The sequence below is a fragment of the Cervus canadensis genome, chromosome 17 (genome assembly GCF_019320065.1).
Source record: "Cervus canadensis isolate Bull #8, Minnesota chromosome 17, ASM1932006v1, whole genome shotgun sequence".
NCBI lineage: Eukaryota > Metazoa > Chordata > Mammalia > Artiodactyla > Cervidae > Cervus > Cervus canadensis.
Window position 1 is genome coordinate 4,921,144 of NC_057402.1, and position 18,304 is coordinate 4,939,447.

General features: G+C 42.1%; 1 protein-coding gene across 10 annotated transcripts in view; it reads left to right on the forward strand.

Annotated features, from left to right (window-relative positions):
• Nucleotides 1-18,304, forward strand: part of WDR20 (WD repeat domain 20) — a 64,236-nt gene that overhangs the window by 3,408 nt on the left and 42,524 nt on the right. The gene's annotated exons all lie outside the window — the stretch shown is intronic.

Genomic DNA, 18,304 nt, shown 5'->3' on the forward strand with positions numbered 1-18,304 from the left:
TTTCTCGAGGTAAAAAATTCATGACAAAGAAGCACAACTGAATCTAAACAGCTGTCTTAGTGAGAAGAGACTGATCTAGCTTTTTGGTTGCACAGATAACCGTGTACTTCAAGCTCTTCAGAATTTACCCCGGCATTTTGCCCTGTGTAATCTTATTGAATCTTGCAATCCTGTGAGGTAGATAAAAGCATCATTTCTTTTCAGAACCAAAGTTCCGAGTAGGGTTTCTTGTGTGAAAACATCTAGTTTTATAAATTTATTTTTCTGAATTAAAAATAATATGGACACTGATTTAATACTGAGGGTAAACTCATTGTTTCAGCGAAGATTTAAGTGACTACTATGATGATAATTCTACTCGGCAAGGTAATGTGGGATACCAAAAGATGAGTGAGACCCTACCCTTCTACCCAAGAACTTTCAGCTACTAGCTTTCTTTATGGCATACTTTGGTTTCCTTTTTTTTTTAAAAAGAGGTTTCAGTATAAAGATGCCAAGGTACTGGGCTTATTGTACCAACTCTGATTTTATGGAGATCTGTTTTAGCATAAATGTGAATGCCGCCACTCAGATTCCTGCTTGAGCATCACTTCTCAGCATATCCTTCTTTGAATTCTCAGTCTAGATCAGTTTTCCCCATTATATGTTTTTATAGCATCCTGTACTTTGCCTTTCTAGAACTTGATTCTCAATTTGTAACTCTCTATCTCTTCTAGAAACAAAGCTCCCTTAGAATTGGGTGTCTTTTCTGTTTTCTCTGTTTTCCTACATGGAGTAGACCCCTACAGTTAAATTTGTTGAGTGAATGACTGGGTAAAGCGTCCATGTCCATCTATGTCCTACTTTAAAAAGCTCTTTAGGGACTTCCCTAATGGTCAAGTGGTTAAGAATATGCCTGGCAATTCAGGGGCCCTGGGTTCAATCCCTGGTCCAGGAACTAAGATCCCATGTAAACTGGAGCAACTTAGCCCTCATGCCACAACTAGAGAGAAGCCCGTGCACAGCAACAGAAGATCCTGCATTCGACAACTAAGACCTGATGCAGCCGCATACATTAGTTTAAAGAACGATCTTTAGGTGCTGGAAGATATATTCAGTTTTAGGCCCAAAATTACCAGGTATCTTTAGTAGCTCATATCTTTTAAAAGACATTTTTATTTTATTTTTTTAAATTAAAAAAAACTTTTTTTTTTTGCTGAACTACACAGCTTACAGGTTCTTAGTTCCCTGATCAGGGATTGAACTCAGGTTCCCGGCAGTGAAAGAGCCGAGTCCTAACCACTGGACTGCCAAGGGATTCCCAAAAGATGTTTTATTTTATTAAAAACTGAAAGTATTTTTTCATATTTATTTTTATTTATTGTTTGGCTGCACCGGTTTTAGTTGCAGCAGACCAGGTCTTCCGTCTTCACTGCACAACCTGTCAGCTCTCTCAGTTGCAGCAAGTGGGATCTAGTTCCCTGACGAGGGATCACATCTTGGCCCCCTGCGTTGAGAGCCACAGAGTCTTAGCCACTGGGTCACCAAAGAAGTCCCCTCAAAAGATGTTTTAAATTATTGTTAGTTGGTAACAAATTTATCTCTTTATAACTGGGAAATTATGTAGCAAGAGACAGTGAAGTGGTGGAAAGCAGCCAAATGGTGCAGGTTACTTTTGATCTGCTTCTATCAAACCATGTTACCTACCAGACCTATGTGCTGTCAAACAACTTTTCAGGTTTTTAGAAAATATTTTATTGAAGCATGATTGATTTGCAGTGTTGTATTAGTTTCTGGTGTACAGCAGAGTGATTCAGTTATCTATATATATGCCTATATACTTTTTCATATCCTTTTCCATTATGGTTTATTATAGGCTGTTGAATGTAGTTCTCTGTGGAGGACCTTGTTTACCCCAGTTTATGCCTTCCTGACCCCCCCTGTAGAACAGTTGTTTGTTTATGGTTGTATGGTGCTCTGGCTCTCGGCTGCTGTGCGCGGACTTTCTCCAATTGCTCTGAGTCGGGGCTCCTTTTTGGTTGCGGTGCTCTGACTTCTCCTCCTCTTTTTGCAGAGCGCAGGCTGCAGTAGCTGTGGCTCGGGGGCTTACAGCGTGTGGAATCTTCGCAGACCAGGGGTGGAACGTGTCTCTGCCCTGCATTGGCAGGCAGATGCTTAACCCCTGGACCCCCAGGGAAGTCCTCCTCCTTTTTAAATTGAATCAAACAAGTTTTTAAAGCTACACTCAGAATTACTTAACATTCAAAGCAAAGAGCCTTTACATTTTGCTTGCCATCTTAAGATTCTGGGCCATAGATGTACTGTCCAGAGATTGAAACAATTCCTACAAGAGATGAAAAGTAGAATTAGATGGTGTCCAAGGCCTTTTCGGTTAAGAATCTGCCTGCAATTCAGGAGGCCAGGGTTCGGTCCTTGGTTTGGGAAGATCCCCTGGAGAAAGAAATGGCGACCCACTCCAGTATTCTTGCCTGGAAAATGCTATGGACAGAGAAACCTGGCAGGCTACAGTCCATGGGGTCGCAAAGAGGTGGACTAAGCAACTAAAACACATACAAGGCCTTTCACTTCTTAAAATTGTATGATTCTGTGCTCAGTGATTTTTAAATGAAAATTTATCTTTGTACTGGGGAGGTGTCTCCTGATTTGGATTCATTGCCTACATCTTGAATGGGAATTGGGAAGAGTGGGGTGTGTTGTGAAAGCGGTTGAACATATAGTGATTCTAGGTCTTTATTGCTAGAAAAAGCTTGGGTACACCATGCTGAGATGAAGCTGGGGTCAGAAGGTCAGTTAATAATAATAGCCAAAATGTTTTTTGAGATGGAGTTATCCAGGACAGTTATGGGTTGACTTGAGAGACAATGAGTGTTCTGTATAGGAGATACCAAAGTCTCTGTGTCAAAGACTGCAGGACCACCTGTTGGTGACCGGGGGATTCATGCTTCACGTGGGAGAGTGAACTACGTGCCTTTTAAAGCTTTTTATCCACAGACTGGTCTTAGATACTAGATTGCTCTAAAAGAAGGTCATGTTCACACCCTTCTCCCCATTTGTATTTTCACACTGCTCTGCTCCCCATTTATTATTTAGAAGAGGCTTAGAAGTTTGGAATTTTTTTTTATATCAAATTCACTTTGAGAAATTTTATACTTAGTTTAGTAGGGCACATATGGAATTGGATGAAAATCTTTTTTTTTCCCCATTAAGGGCCACTTAATGACTTCTGAGGTATTTATATAAAGATTAATTTATTTGACTATAGAATCATCTGTACTGAGGGGGAAGCATGTTTATCGCCTAAAGCAGGCTTGAGAAGCTTGCCTGTGATACCCTGGTCCCCTTGGCCTTGAAGAGGAGGATGGTGCTGATACTTGGAGAGGCTACATGGGTGGATGTGAGCCGTGGTGAGAAGCTCCCAGAGCGTGTCAGTGAGAGCCAGGAGCTAGGATGATTGTCAAATCTTTCAGCAAATATTTGTGGGGCGTACCTCCCAGATACGTGGTGCTAGATACGTTTTTGTTGTTCAATCACTAAGTCACATCCAACTCTGCGACCCCATGAACTGCAGCACGCCAGGTTTCCCTGTCCTTCACTCTCTATAAGAGTTTGTTCAAACTCATGTCTCTTGAGTCAGTGCTGAGTATAGACAAAGTCTATGCCCTCAAGAAACTTGTCACCTATATGTATTATCATTGAGTTAATCATCTAGTAACTTTAAGTGTTTATTCTACTATGGTAGAAAACTTGAGCAAGAATCAAAACGTAGTGGATTTTGTTGCTGACTAGTTTGGCTATAGGCCTAAAGAACCTTATTTTTAAAATAAATGTAAAGATTTTTATAGTCTGGTATTGACTTAGAGACCATTTTAATTTATATCTCAGCTAGGTTAGTTTGTGCAGAAATACGAAATGTGGTCCTATTTGTTATTTAGGAATAGACATCAAAATTAGAAATAACTTTTATTTGGTAGACATTCTCAATTTTAATTTTCAGGGCATTTAAAATTGAGAGTATCAATGACAGGTTATCCTCTGAACATTTGGCATCTGTTTTTCATAATGAGTACAAGATATGTCTTGTTTTGGAAAAAATAATCCTTATTCATCAAGCGTTTTTTGCTGAATTGCTATATACAAGTTACTACTATCTCTTGTGGGTGACATGAAGGTAAATTAAGATACCTCCTATCTGTACGGAACTTGTATTTTCGTCTTGATAATTGTAATAAAAGTAGAAAGTGCTCGGCACATGGCATAAGCAGTACACGAATCAGATGGAATTAAGGGGTAAAGGTGAAGAGGAGAGGTGTTTCTCTGCCAAGTGGAAGAATTCTGGGTTGGATTTCAAATAGATGATTTGTCCTGAAATGTGTAAATTCCAAAATGTATAGCCTTGTATTTCTCATTTCAGAAATGCTTTGTCTTCATTTCTGATTGAGCCTTAGTTGGCAGTTACTCTTACCTTTTCTAACCCTTTCCACTTATTTATTATCAGTTTGAAATTTTTATTGGACTGTAGTTGACTTGCAGTGCTTTGTTTCAGGTATTCAGCAAAGTGGATGTGTTACATATGTGTCCACTCTTTCTTAGATTCTTTCCCCGGATAGGCCGTTACAGAGTGTTGAGCGGAGTCCCCTGTGCCGTACAAAAGGTCCTTGTGAGTTGGCTGTGTTATGTTTGGTAGTGTGTACATGTCAGTCACAACCTCCCAGCTTATCCTGCCCCCAGTCTTACCTTTCAGCATTTTTACCAACTTCACTGCTTCTCTGCCAATTGGTAATTTGTAAACTGAGTAATGTCAGTTCTATTTTGTAGTATGGAATTTTGAACAGTAGGGTAGATTGTATTAATACTAAAAACAAGTCAAATCAGCCTTGCTACATTAAAAAAATTATATTGTTTTATTATATTTTTTGTGTAGTATAGTTGCTTTACAATGTTGTTAGTTGTTTGTTTTAAGTTTTTGGCTATGCTGGGTCTTTGTTGCTTTTGCGAGGGTTCTCCGTCCCCTGCCGTGAGCAGGGGCCGTTCTGTGGTGCGGTGCTCAGGCTTCTGGTCGCAGCGGCTTCTCTTGTTGCAGAGCACAGGCTGTCATTGTGGTGCATGGGCTTAGTTGCTCTGCGGCGTGTGGAATCTTCCGGGATCAGGGATCCAACCAGTGTCCTCGGCATTGGCGGGCAGGTTCTTATCCACTGTGCCACCAGGGAAGTCTTGTGCTACATTTTATCTTGTTTTGTAGCAGAAGGAGAATGTACTTGAAACTGTAGATTTTTATGAGGAAGAAGCAAGAACCATTCATGAGGAAGGAATTTTTAAGGTTTTTATATTTTTAAATTAAGAATGGGAATATTTTAAACATATTTTCAAGTAACCACATTGTAGTTTATCCCTGTGACATTAAACTGTTTTTCCGTCGGTTGGTTCATGCCAGGCTCGCCAGTGCAGCGGGGTGGGGTGGGGTGGGGTAGGGTGGGGTAGGGTGGGTTGTGTGTGTGTATGTGTGTTCTTGCTACAACAAAACTGGTCCAGTTGCTCATTATCTACTTTAATTTTTGTTTCAGAGGCTCTGTATTGTCTTAATGTTTCATTTAGTAAATGTTTGAGTGGTTTTAGGGGCTTTCTTGGTGGGTCCAGCGGTTAAGACTCCGAGTTTGCTCTGCAGAGGATGTGGGTTTGATCCCTGGTTGGAAAACTTAAGATTCCACATGCCGCATGATGCCGTCAAAAAAATTTTTTTTGAGTGGTTTTATGTGAGAAGCAGTATACTGGACTCTGGGAAATCAAAGAAGTGTGAGTTGATCCCTGAGCCCAGGAGGATTATCATCCAACCAAGGAGATAAGATATTCACACACTTACTCTTTCAAGATTCCAGTGCCTGCTCTACATTGTTGTTGAGACTGAATCTCTTGCTGTCAGGGAGCCCACAGTCCAGTAGGATGATAAATGGCTTGTTCCTTCATCTAACATGTATTGGACCTGTAAGCCCAAAGACAAATAAGACATGGTCCCTGGCCTAATGTGACTGTAATCAGGTGTTAAGATTAATGAACAAATAGTGGTGAGGTGTATGGTGTCTGCTATTTTAGACAATATTCACTTACTGGGGCTTTTTTTTTTTTTTTTTTTTTGGCTGCAGTGTGAGGCTTGCAGGGTCTTAGTTCCTTGGCCAGGGGTTGAACCCCAGGCCCTTGGCACTTAGAACACAGAGTCCTAACCACTGGGCTGCCAGGGAATTCCCTGGGGCTTCTTAATCTGATTAAAATTTAGGAGGTATGTCAACCTAGATGGGAAGAAATATTTTACATCTTTATTTTTAACTGAACTTCTGAGTTTTAATGTGTTCTTCAATTATGAACATAGGCAACAAATCACATAGTAACAGACCTGTGACTTTATCACCAGTGAAAATCACAGGTGTTTGCATATCACATTATGGTTGTTGCAGCATATCAAATATCATTTATACTCATCACTACCTCGAAATTACAGTAGTTAGTGGATCTGCTACTAGAACCCCATTAGTGTGAAATAAACTTTAAAAAATCCTAAATTTGTTTAATATAGTATAACCATTTTGATTACCATTTTAATATAATCAGTCTCCCTTGTAATCTTTTTTTTTTTTGGCTCTTTGTTGCTGCACATGGACTTCGCTCTAGTTGTGGTGTGTGGGCTTCTCGTTGCAGCGGCGTCTCTTGTTGTGGAGCATGGGGTCTAGAGCTCGTGGACGTGGTAGTTGTGGCTCACAGGCTTAGTTGCCATGGGGCATGTGGGATCTTAGTTCCCAGATCAGGGATCGAACCCATGTCCCCTGTGTCACAGGCAGATTCTTAACCACTGGACCACCAGGGAAGTCCCTCCTTTATACTCTTCTCTATTAAAAACATTATTATGAGGAATCAGAAAGTTTTATGAGTACAGAAAGTTTAAGCATCCTGATTAGATAATCTTGGCTGACCTTCTTCAGAGAGTGTTGTATGTGTGATTAAATGAGAGGAGGATAACTGGCAGCTTCTGTCAGGGCACCTTTTTGCTCTGTGAATAGGTCTCTGTGGCGCCTGTGGAGGGCGGTGTTTCACTCAGCAGCTGAGGGTCTGGAATTCTGAGTTGGCGGTGTTGTGTGCTGCTTTTGTGGTCCTCCTCATGGTTCTGCGCCTTTCTGCCCTAAATAGAGGCGGAGGTACAAGAACTGCTCCGCAAGACGGACTGTGTTTCTTTTGGTTCCTGGAGTAGATGATTACAGTGTAATGTTTACTTGTCTCAAATGCAGTGGGAATTTAGGTTTTAACAGGTTACATTTGGGCTGAATTCTGATGGGTGGGTGGGCTGAAGATGGAGAGGATTCTGATGAGGGGCCTGGGAGCCCAGCGCCTGAGAATGTGGCAGTTGATGGCTCCTCCTGAAAGCGGTGAGTGGCTCCTGAGGGTTGAAGCTTGTGCAAGTCTTGGAAAGATAGGATTATCTTCCTTAGTGAGTGATGGTTTAAATGTTGGATATATCCTAGCTTCCAGAACTTTCAGTATGATTTTTTGAAAGTTTTTTTTTTTTTACTGTATTTTCATTCTTTTGATACTGCTTCTGCAGGAACGTATTATTCCTGTTTTAGTTAGTGCTTCTTAAAGTTCCTGGAGTGTTATCCTCTTCCAGGACTCAAGCCGTCAGATCGTGTCATGCCAGGCCTCATTGGACTCTCCCCACTTGCCTTCAGTTCTCAGTGATTCTAACTCCTGCCACCCTGCTGCTCTCTCCAGCACACTCCTGTCGTAAATGCTGGGACTAATAGCTCTAACTCCCTTTGCCCACACACTCTGTTCCAGCCCTGATTGAATCCAGTTCTACAGCAATCATGTTGTTGTTCCCGCCATCTTGAGAAAGGAAGGGAGAACCCTTTCTGGCCCCACCCGCTGCCTACAGGTTCTTTGTCTGGGGCAGCTTATTGTTCAGTCGCTCAGTCCTGTCCAACTCTTTGTGACCCCATGGACAGCAGCACGCCAGGCTTCCTTGTCCTTTAGTATCTCCCAGAGCTTGCTCTGACTCAGGTCCATTGAGTCAGTGATGGCATCCAACCACTTTATCATCTGTCGTCCCCTTCTCCTACCTTCAGTCTTTCCCAGCATCAGGGTCTTTCCCAATGACTCAGTTCTTCACATCAGGTGGCCAAAGTATTGGAGCTTCAGCATCAGTCCTTCTGGTGAACATTCAGCTTGATTTCTGTTAGGATGGACTGGTTTGATCTCCTAGCTGTCCAAGAGACTCTCAAGAGCTAAACCACAGTTAAAAAGCATCAGTTCTTCAGTGCTCAGCTTTCTTTATGGTCCAGCTCTCACATCTATACATGACTACTGGAAAAACCATGGCTTGGACTCTGCTGACCTTTGTTGACAAAGTAATGTGTCTGCTTTTAATACACTTGTCATACCTTTTTTGTCATACCTTTTCTTCCAAGGAGCAGGCGTCTTTTAATTTCATGGCTGCAGTAATTTTGGAGCCCAAGAAAATAAAATCTGTCACTGTTGCCATTGTTTCCCCATCTATTTGCCATGAAGTGATGGGACCAGATGCCATGATCTTTCGTTTTTTGGATGTCGAGTTTTAAGCCAGCTTTTTCACTCTCCTCTTTCATCTTCATCAAGAGGCTCTTTAGTTCCTCTTCAGTCTCTGCCATAAGGGTGGTGTCATCATACCTGAGGTTATTGGTATTTCTTCCGGCAATCTTGATTCTAGCTTGTGCTTCATCCAGCCCAGCATTTCCCATGATGTACTCCTCATAGAAGTTAAATAAGCAAGTTGACAATATGCAGCCTTGATGTACTCCTCCTTCAATTTTGAACCAGTCTTGTTCCATGTCCGGTTCTAACTGTTGCTTCTTGACCTGCCTACAGGTTTCTCAGGAGGCAGAGATAAGGTGGTCTGATATTCCCATCGCTTTTAAGAATTTTCCACAGTTTGTTGTGATCCATACTGTCAAAGGCTTTAGCATAGTCAATGAAGCAGATGTTTTTCTGTGATTCTTGCTTCTTCTATGATTCAGTGGATGTTGGCAATTTGATCTCTGGTTCCTCTGCCTTTTCTAAATCTAGCTTGAATATCTGGACATTTTCAGTTCAGGTACTATTGAAGCCTAGCTTGGAGAATTTTGAGCTAGCATGTGAGATGAATACAATTGTATGGTAGTTTGAACAGTCTTTGGCATTGCCTTCTTTGGGATTGGAGTGAAAACTGACCTTTTCCAGCCCTATGGCCACTGCTGAGTTTTCCAAATTTCCTGACATATTGAGTGCAGTACTTTCACAGCATCGTCTTTTAGGATTTGAAATAGCCCAGCTGGAATTCCATCACCCCACTAGCTTTGTTCGCAGTGATGCTTCCTAAGGTCCATTTCACATCGCACTGCAAGATGTCTGGCTCTAGGTGAGTGATCACAGCATCATGGTTATCTGGGTCATGAAGATCATTTTTGTATAGTTCTGTGTATTCTTGCCACCTCTTCTTAATATCTTCTGTTTCTATTAGCTCCATACCGTTTCTGCCCTTTATTGAGCCCATCTTTGCATGAAACGTTCCCTTGGTATCTCTGATTTTCTTGACGAGATCTCAGCCCCATTTCTCAGCTACTTCTTGCACTTCTCTGGAGGCTCAGATGGTAAAGAATCTGCCTGCAATGCGGGAGACCTGAGTTCAATCCCTGGATTGGGAAGATCCTTTGGAAGGAGGGCATGGCAACCCACTCCAGTATTCTTGCCTGGAGAATCCCGGTGGACAGAGCCTGACGGGCTACAGTTCGTGGGGTCACAAGAGTCGGACACGACTGAGCAGCTAAACCACCTGATGATGCATGTGCTCACTAAAGTTGGAGAGGTGTGGTCACTACAGCTCCCTCCAATTCTTCCACTGTCTCTTCACACTTAATCCAAATTATTCTATCTTCCTGCCCTCTATTGTAAGTGTTCAATTCACTGAGATTTGTTTTTTTAAGTAAACTTACTAAGTTGTGCAATGATTACTATAATCCACTTTTAGTACTTCAGAGATTGTTTTGAATTTTAATTTTGTGTAAGTTTCAGTTGGGCTTCAGAGTGGTGCTGTGGTAAAGAATCCGCCTGCTGATGCAGGAGACTCAGGTTTGATCCCTGGGTTGGGAGATCCCCTGGAGAAGGCTACCCAAGCTCATCAAATTGTAAATGTTTAACACAAAAAGTGCAGTTCTTTGTATGTCAGTTATACCTTTATAAAGTTGTCAGAAATAAATTTATTTTTATATTTTAATTATGTAAACATTCACTGGCTCTAATATCAAGACTACAAAACATGGTTATGTTCAGAGACCTCTAGCTTCCAATTCTTTCTGACCCCTTACTCCATTCCCTTCTTCTCCCTATAATCACTTTATTCATTTCTGACTCATCTTTCTGTTATCATAAGAATAAGATGACATTTGAGCAGAGATCCGAAGGAATTGAGGGAGCTTACTATGTATGGTATTTTGCATCTTTGTTTTTTTTTTTTGCTTAAAAATATATACTGGAGATCTTTCCGTATTAGTAAATCGAGAGCTTCACTTTCTTGTCATTGCTTTATACTCCATGCTGTGGATGTACCCTAATTTATTTAACCAGATGACTCTTAACTGTTAATGTTTTTTAAATTACAAATAAGGCTGCAGTGAATAACTTTGCATGTGTATTATTTTGCATCGAGGCAGGTATATTTGTAGTATGTATTTCCAGAAGAGTTACTTCTGAGTCAGAGGGTAAATATGTACATGTTTTTAATAGATGTACATGTTTTTAATAGATGTCTTCAAGCCTCTGTAGGGAGGGCGTGCGCTGATTGTACTGCACCACAGACTCACCAGCAGTGTGTCCCCAGACTTCTGCGTTTGATATGATAGGTGAGAAATTAGTATGTTTGTTTTCTCCTTGTAACAAGTGAGGTTGAGCATCTTTCTGTTTATTTAGGGTGAAACAGATTTCCTCTTCTATGAACTGTTTCATATCCCTTACCCATTTTTCTTTTGGGTTTTTGGACATCTTGATTTTTCTAAAAGGGGAGTTCTTTATACATCTTAGGAGGTGTGTCCTTTGTCTATGATAATGAATTAACATTTTTTTTCTGTCTCAGTTTGTCATCTATCTTGTAGCTTTGCTTAAGGGTGTGTTTGTATTTGTTTTTGCCATAAAGAATTTTCGTATTTTTGCAGTTAACTTTATAAATTTGTAAACTTTTATGATTTTTTATAATTTTGAGCCACAGTTTTATTATTTAGGTGTTAACCAGTTGCTATTCTCCAAGGTTTAAATAAGAGGGGAAAAGTTTAACATTTTAAAATTTAGGTTTAACAAAGTCTATGCTGGAAGCAAGAGATGAACATTAGAGTGTGTTGTACAAGAAATTGATACAGATAATGATTTACCAGTAGTTTTAGGATTTAGCATACCTTGAATATATTATAATGTTAGGTATGTTTTGTTTTGCAAGTAGCAGGAAGCCCAACTCAAGTTTAAACTTTAAAGGGGGATGTGTTGGCTTATGATGCTGGAAATTCCAGAGGTAAGGTGGACTTCAGATGTGAATTGATTAGGACATCAGCTCTATTTTGCTGATCATCTATGTATTTTGCTGTCTACTGTGTGTCATCCTGGCTTCCGTGGCAGAATAGTGATACGGGTTCTAAGCTTCAGATTTCTGTACCGCATGGCCCACAATGAGAGCCAATATCCAGGATGAGAATAAACAATTTTAATCACTTTCTCAGAATAAGGAGGATTGTTTCATAGAAGCCCTCAGCAAACTTCCTTTGACTTCTTGTACCAAACTGGGTTACCAGCTCATTCTTGAGGCCAAGAAAATATGCAGTGTTCAACTGGGAGTCCTGATTAACTCACGGCTTTCTTAAGGGGATTGGATTATATGATATCCTGATTGCTCTGGAGCTGCAGTGTGAGTAGATTCCAGACAGGAGAATAGGTCTATAGATAGATACAGGGTGGGCAACCAAGAGATGCAGGCTACACTGAAGTCAGGTGACCCAGCCGTAGTAGACACAGCTCTGTCCTCTGGAGAAGAGCTCACAGTGAGATGAATCCGTAAAGCAGGGAACACAGCACGCTGTAGCTGCGTGCTGAGCAGGGCTTGGGCTGTGCAGCGCTTCTGCATGCCCTAGAAGCCTCTGTTTCCCTTGCTCCTGCTGTTTGACTGCTATGAGTGTCCTCCCACCGCTTCACAGTGTTGGAGATTTTTGTATGAATCTTTGTCTCCTCCCCTGAACAGTGAATCGTGGGGGCAGAAATCATCATCTTCATCTTATATCCACTGCAGTGCCTGTAACTGTTGTTCAGTCACTCGCTTGTGTCTGACTCTTTGAGACCCCATGGACTGCGGCACGCCAGGCCTCCCTGTCCTTCAGTATCTCCTAGAGTTTGCTCAAACTCATGTCCATGGAGTCGGCGATGCCATCCAACCATCTCATCCTCTGTCGTCCCCTTCTCCTGCCTTCAATCTTTCCTAGCATCAGGGTCTTTTTCAGTGAGTCTGCTGTTCGCATCAGCAGGCCAAAGTATTAGAGCTTCAGCTTTAGCATCAGTCCTTCCAATGAATATTCAGGGTTGATTTCCTTTAGGATTGACTGGTTTGACCTCCTTGTAGTCCAGACTCTCAAGAGCCTTCTGCAACACCACAGTTTGAAAACATCAATTCTTCAGTACTCAGCTGCCTTTATGGTGCAACTCACATCCATACATGACTACTGGAAAAACCATAGCTTTGGCTGTATGAAGCTTTGTTGGCAAGGTGATGTCTCTGCTTTTTAATATGCTGTCTAGGTTTGTCATAGCTTTTCTTCCAAGCAGATTAAAAATCTTTTAATTTCGTGGCTGCATTCACCATCCACAGTGATTTTGGAGCCCAAGAAAATAAAGTCTCTCACTGTTGCCAGTTTTTCCCCATTTACCATGAAGTGATGGGACCAGATGCCATGATCTTAGTTTCTTGAATGTCAGGTTTTAAGCCAGCTTTCTCACTCTCCTTTTCATCTTCATCAAGAGGCTCTTTAGTTCTTCTTCGTTTTCTGCCATTAGGGTGATGTCATCTGCATATCTAAGGTCATTGGTATTTCTCCTGGAAATCTTGATTCCAGCCTGTGCTTTATCCAGCTTGGCATTCCTCATGATGTACTCTGCATATAAGTTAAATAAGCAGGGTGACAATATACAACCTTGACATACTGCTTTCCCAATTTTGGACCAGTCAGTTGTTCCATGTGTGGTTCTAACTGTTGCTTCTTGTCCTGCCTACAGCTTTCTCAGGAGGCAGATGAGGTGATCTGGTAGTCCCGTCTCTTTAGGAATTTTCCACGGTTTGTTGTGATCCACACAAAGGCTTTAGCATCGTCAATTAAGCAGAAGTAGATGTTTTTCCGGAAGCCTATACATGGTAGGCACATTGTGTTCGATTTTAAATGAATGAGTTGGTTGAAATTGCCCTCCGCTAAGGCCTTACTGGAGTAAACTCAGTAATCTCTCAAAATCCCTGTCACAAGACAGGCCTGGTTCGTGTTTGTTGCCAAAGCTCACAGAGGTAGGCCTGCCAACCCCATTTGCATTGGTTGAGAGGCTCTGAGAAATTAGTCACAGTCTCGGATCTTGTGCTGTTAAGAGTTCTTGCAGGCTGACCCAGGAGGCAGTTGTCTGGTGTCTTGATTGCCTGGAGCGTGTTTTGTTCGGAAGCAACCACTTCCTTGTCCTGGTGTCTTGGAGGAGTGCTCACACTCTCCCTTCCAGTCCCTTCTTACGTCCCATTCAATTCTAGGAATTACACAACTCCTTACATTTTTTTTTCCCCTTCTGGATTTTGGAATAGGTAGGTGTACAGGTAGCTAGCAAAACTGAGGGTAACATTAGCTCAGCTGTTAAAAAATAATGGGGGTTGTTCTTGGGGCTTTCCTTGGTGTGGCTGCAGTTTGCAGTCCGAGAGATCTCAGAGGGCATGGCACAGGTTGAGCCGAAGGGCTCCGTCAAGTCCCTGCCCCTGGGTTGCACAGCAGGCTCTGGATCAGGCCTCCGTCCGCTTGCCATCCCTCCTGGCATCCCTCTGGAGTCTCTGCCCTTGGACTCAGGCCGCCCTTCTCTGTCTTCCTCGTGGCCACGAGCTGACTGCCTTGCTGTCTGCTCATTGAACACCTTGGCACCTGCCTCACAGCCTCCCCTCCCGCTCCAGTTCTGGCCACCATCCTGGGTGGTTTCCTGTCCACCACGTAGTCCATCAGTCACCGTGGTGCCTCCATCTCTTGCCTTACGTGTCCACCTCTGGCACTCGCTTCCAAGTGACACTCTTGAGTTTTGTCATCAGCTGAAACAGCTTTAGCTCCAGAATCACTAATCTAGATAGAAACAGTTGTTCTTCTGCCCCAGTGTGACCTTGGCTCCCACTTCTTTGATTTCTCCAGCATATAGGTTATTCAGCGTCACACTGCCAAAACCGTTGGACACCACGCAGCCCAAAACTTCCTCGACCTCTCGGCGGCACTGGACACAGTTGATCATCTTCTCTTCATTGGAGCCCTCCTTGTCATGCATGACACTTTTAACCATGACTTTCTTTCTCCTTCTCTGGACCACGTCTCTCTGGCCACTCTGCTTCACCTTTGTTCTTTCGATTCTTCCTGGTCTTTACCTGGGTCTCCCTGTGGCTCAGTCCTGCTCCCTTTCCTTTTCTTACTCCCATGAGGTGGACTACAGATATTTCACTGTATCTTTTGTTTCTAAAATTGTTTATGCCTTTTCTCACCACCCCCCAAAAGGAAAAGAGTATTGATTGCAACAAGTTAATCCAGTGGGTATTCCCCAGGGAGCACAAATCTGTTTACGAAATCTGTTTGTTAAGGCAATTAAACAGATTATGGCTTTCCTTGGTGTGGCCTGCGCTCCAGCAAAGCTCCATCTTTGTCACTGTCCTCTCTGGAGTCTCCTTTATAGTGACTTCTGCCAGTTCCTCTTCAGCTTTCCAGACCACCTGTCAGCCATCATGGATGTGGCCATCCCCGGGTGGAACTGTGGCCCCTTTGCAGAGCGGGGACCTGCTCTGGAGTTGCTGGGGTACCCATGTTTCTGCCATTCTTCGGCAGCCCCTGGCTGCAGTCACCAGCTGGAGCGGCACCCCTCGTTCATATTTTACTTTTTTCTTGAACAAACTTGTAAGAGTTTGTCAAATTTTGCTTCACAGAATCAGGTATTTCTTTGCTTTCTGTTTTTTATTAATAAGATCTATCTTTACCTCCTTTGTTTTCTTTGTTCTTTCTCTAGATTTCTGGCTTGAAAACATAGGTTATTAGCCTTTCTTGCTTTTTAATGATGTGCTCAAACTGTAGAATTCCCTCCTCAGCATTACTTTGTCACCCGTACATTATGTGTATGTGGTAATATCGTCATCAGTGGTGTCCGACTCGTTGCCACCCCATGGACGGTAGCCCACCAGGCTCCTCTGTCCATGGAATTCTCCAGGCAAGAATCCTGGAGTTGTTGCCGTGCCCTCCTCATCCTTGTCATTAAGATCTAAATATTTTGCTATTTCCATTTTAAAGTTTCTATTCATGGTGTTTAGTTTTGTTATTTATTAACTTATTCTCGTGATATCGTCATAGGATATTTTTTTTTTAAATGTCAGTTACTTGAAAGGTAATGATCTTTTTTCCTTGTAACCTAGTTAAAATGTTTCATGTATTTTTATTATTTTTTTTGTTTCATGTATTTTTAAAACAATGTATATCCTCTATTTGTTAGGCTCAGGGTGACATATCTCTGTATGTGTGTGTTTGATAAAGGTTTTAATGCTGTTCACATTGCCCATATCTTTACAGTTTTTATGACTGCTTTATTTATCAATTTTTGATAGATGTGCGTTAAGCATCTCACTGTGATATTCTCTTCTCAGGATTGGAAATTTTGTTTCCAAAATTCTGTTTTGAAGGTTGGAAAATCAGTTTATTTTTGTTAATATTGGCATGGAATGTTTTCCTACCTCTTATTTTCATCTTTTTTATGTAGATTTGGTTTTGATGTCTTGGTCCTTTGAAATGTTCTTGTTTCAGCGTTATCTGTGGCGCTTTCTTCTCTGCCTCTCTCCCTCCGTCTACCTACTCTGTCAGGAATTTCTGTTGGTTTTATCTCCAAAACAGTCCATCTACTCTCGTTTTCACTGCCTTCACTCGTCTCACCCGGGCACATGCAGCCTCCTGACTGGTCTCTTCTGTGGCGGGGCTGCCTCGCCAGGGCACGCGGGGTTGTAGTTCTGACCTGCACCCCGCCGTGCACACAAGGCGTCCTAACCACCGGGCCCAGGCAGCCCCTGGCTGGGCTTTTGCTTCGCTCTCGTTGCCCTTATTTATCCTCTGTGCAGTAGCCTGAGTGATCTTTAAAAAAATGTAAATCTGATTGTTGCTCCCAGGCTTAAAATCTTTCCATGTTAAAATGTGTTCACTGGTTCTTGTTGCTTTTAGCATGAAAAACAAAATTATTAACATGGCCCACTGGGCCCTGCGTGAGCCAGCTCTGGCTTACTTCATCACCCTCTCTCCCGTTTACTGTATCTGACTCACTGGCGTGGTTTTTAATTCTTATGACTAGGTTTACCTTCTTGCCACAGATTCTTCTTATATGCCAGCTTCCTTTGCATGGGTTGCTTCCACTCCCTGCCCCTTCACCTGTTTTAATTCCTCCTCCTCAAATGTTAACTCACATGTCCTTTTCTTTCAAGCCTCTTACCCTGACAGCTGACTAGGCCAGGTCTCCTGTTTATCCCCTATCAGGTCTTTCGTCTTTCTAGCACATGTCACAATCATTTAAAGAAAAATTGATTTTGAAATTTAATGTCCTTCTTCTTCCCACCACATAAACTAGATTGTGAACTCAGCAGGGCTGCCTTCATCTAATTCATTCCCAGCCCCCTTGTCTAACTCAGTGCCTTTGATGTGTTAAAGGGCACTCTACAAATACTTGAATGATTGGATAAATGTATAAATGACTGTCATGTGTGTATTGACAGTGGGTAGATTATGGTAAGCATGTTGTCTTGTATGTAGTGGCATTTGGTTAAATACTCTGATCTTTCGCATCATGTTTTGTGAGATATATTTAAAGAATAGCAAGCTGTACCCATCTCACTCTGACTTAGTGCTGTCTTTTCCCCCTTTGTCCACACACACCTTACCTGAGCACTGGCAACGGGTAAAGGCAGGAAAGAAAATTGAGAATCCTGTTCAGTGTAAAAGGTTTTGTTTTTAAAATTTATTTTATTTACTTACTTTGGCTGCACTGGGTCTTCATTGCTGCATACAGGCGCTTCTCTCGTTGCGGTGAGTGGATGCCTCATTTCGGTGGCGTCTCTTGTGGAGCAGAGGCTCTGGGCACGCGGCCTTGGTGGTTGTGGTGCGTGGACTTAGTTGCTCTGTGGTGTGTGGGGTCTCCCCGGACCAGGGATTGAACCCACGTTCCCTGCACTGGCAGGTGGGCCACTGGACCACAGGGAAACCCCTAAAAGGTTTTCTTAGAAGGAAGGTCTGCTGATCATTCACATTACTAATGAGTTTGTCCCGTAGGAGTTTTTCCTTCATTGGAAAGATTTTTTCTCCCTTTAAAGTTAAAAGCAAGATATGTTTACGGTAGAAAATTTGAAAATATCAAGGAAGAAAAAAAGCCCTTATCCTACCTGTTAATATTTTGGTGTTTTTCCTCCTGGTCCTTTTTGAGGTGCTCAGTTATATATTTTAAGCATAATTGAGGTCCCTAGTACCTAATATTGTGCATGGCGCAGTGTAAATGCTCATTAAGTATTTAGAGGATGTACCCAGGTGTGTGTTCTGTTTGGTATGTAGCTACGGATTGCTTCTTGTTGATGGTATTTATAACCCATTTTAGAATAGTTGAGCTTTGTGTGAGTGTGAGACTTTTAAAAAAAATGATCCTGTTAAGATCATGGTAAAAAGTCGCTTGGGCTAAATACTTTGGAGTCACCTGTGACTTCTTTCTCTTAGTCTACTTCCAACTCTTCAGTAAAGTCTGTTCGCTTTGCTTTCTTAATATCCAGAACCTGATCACGTCCTATCTCCACGACTACCTTCCTAGTTTCAGGAAACAACGTCTCTCATTTGGATCGTTCCAGTGGGCTCCCTGCGTCTACCCTTGCTTCTTAGAGTCTCTTCTCCTTGTGGCAGCCAGAGCAGGCTTTTAAACAGTATTGGTCAGAACACATTTCTCCTCTGTTTAAAATGTCCAGTGCTTTTCCATATCACTTAGAATAAGACCTTCATTC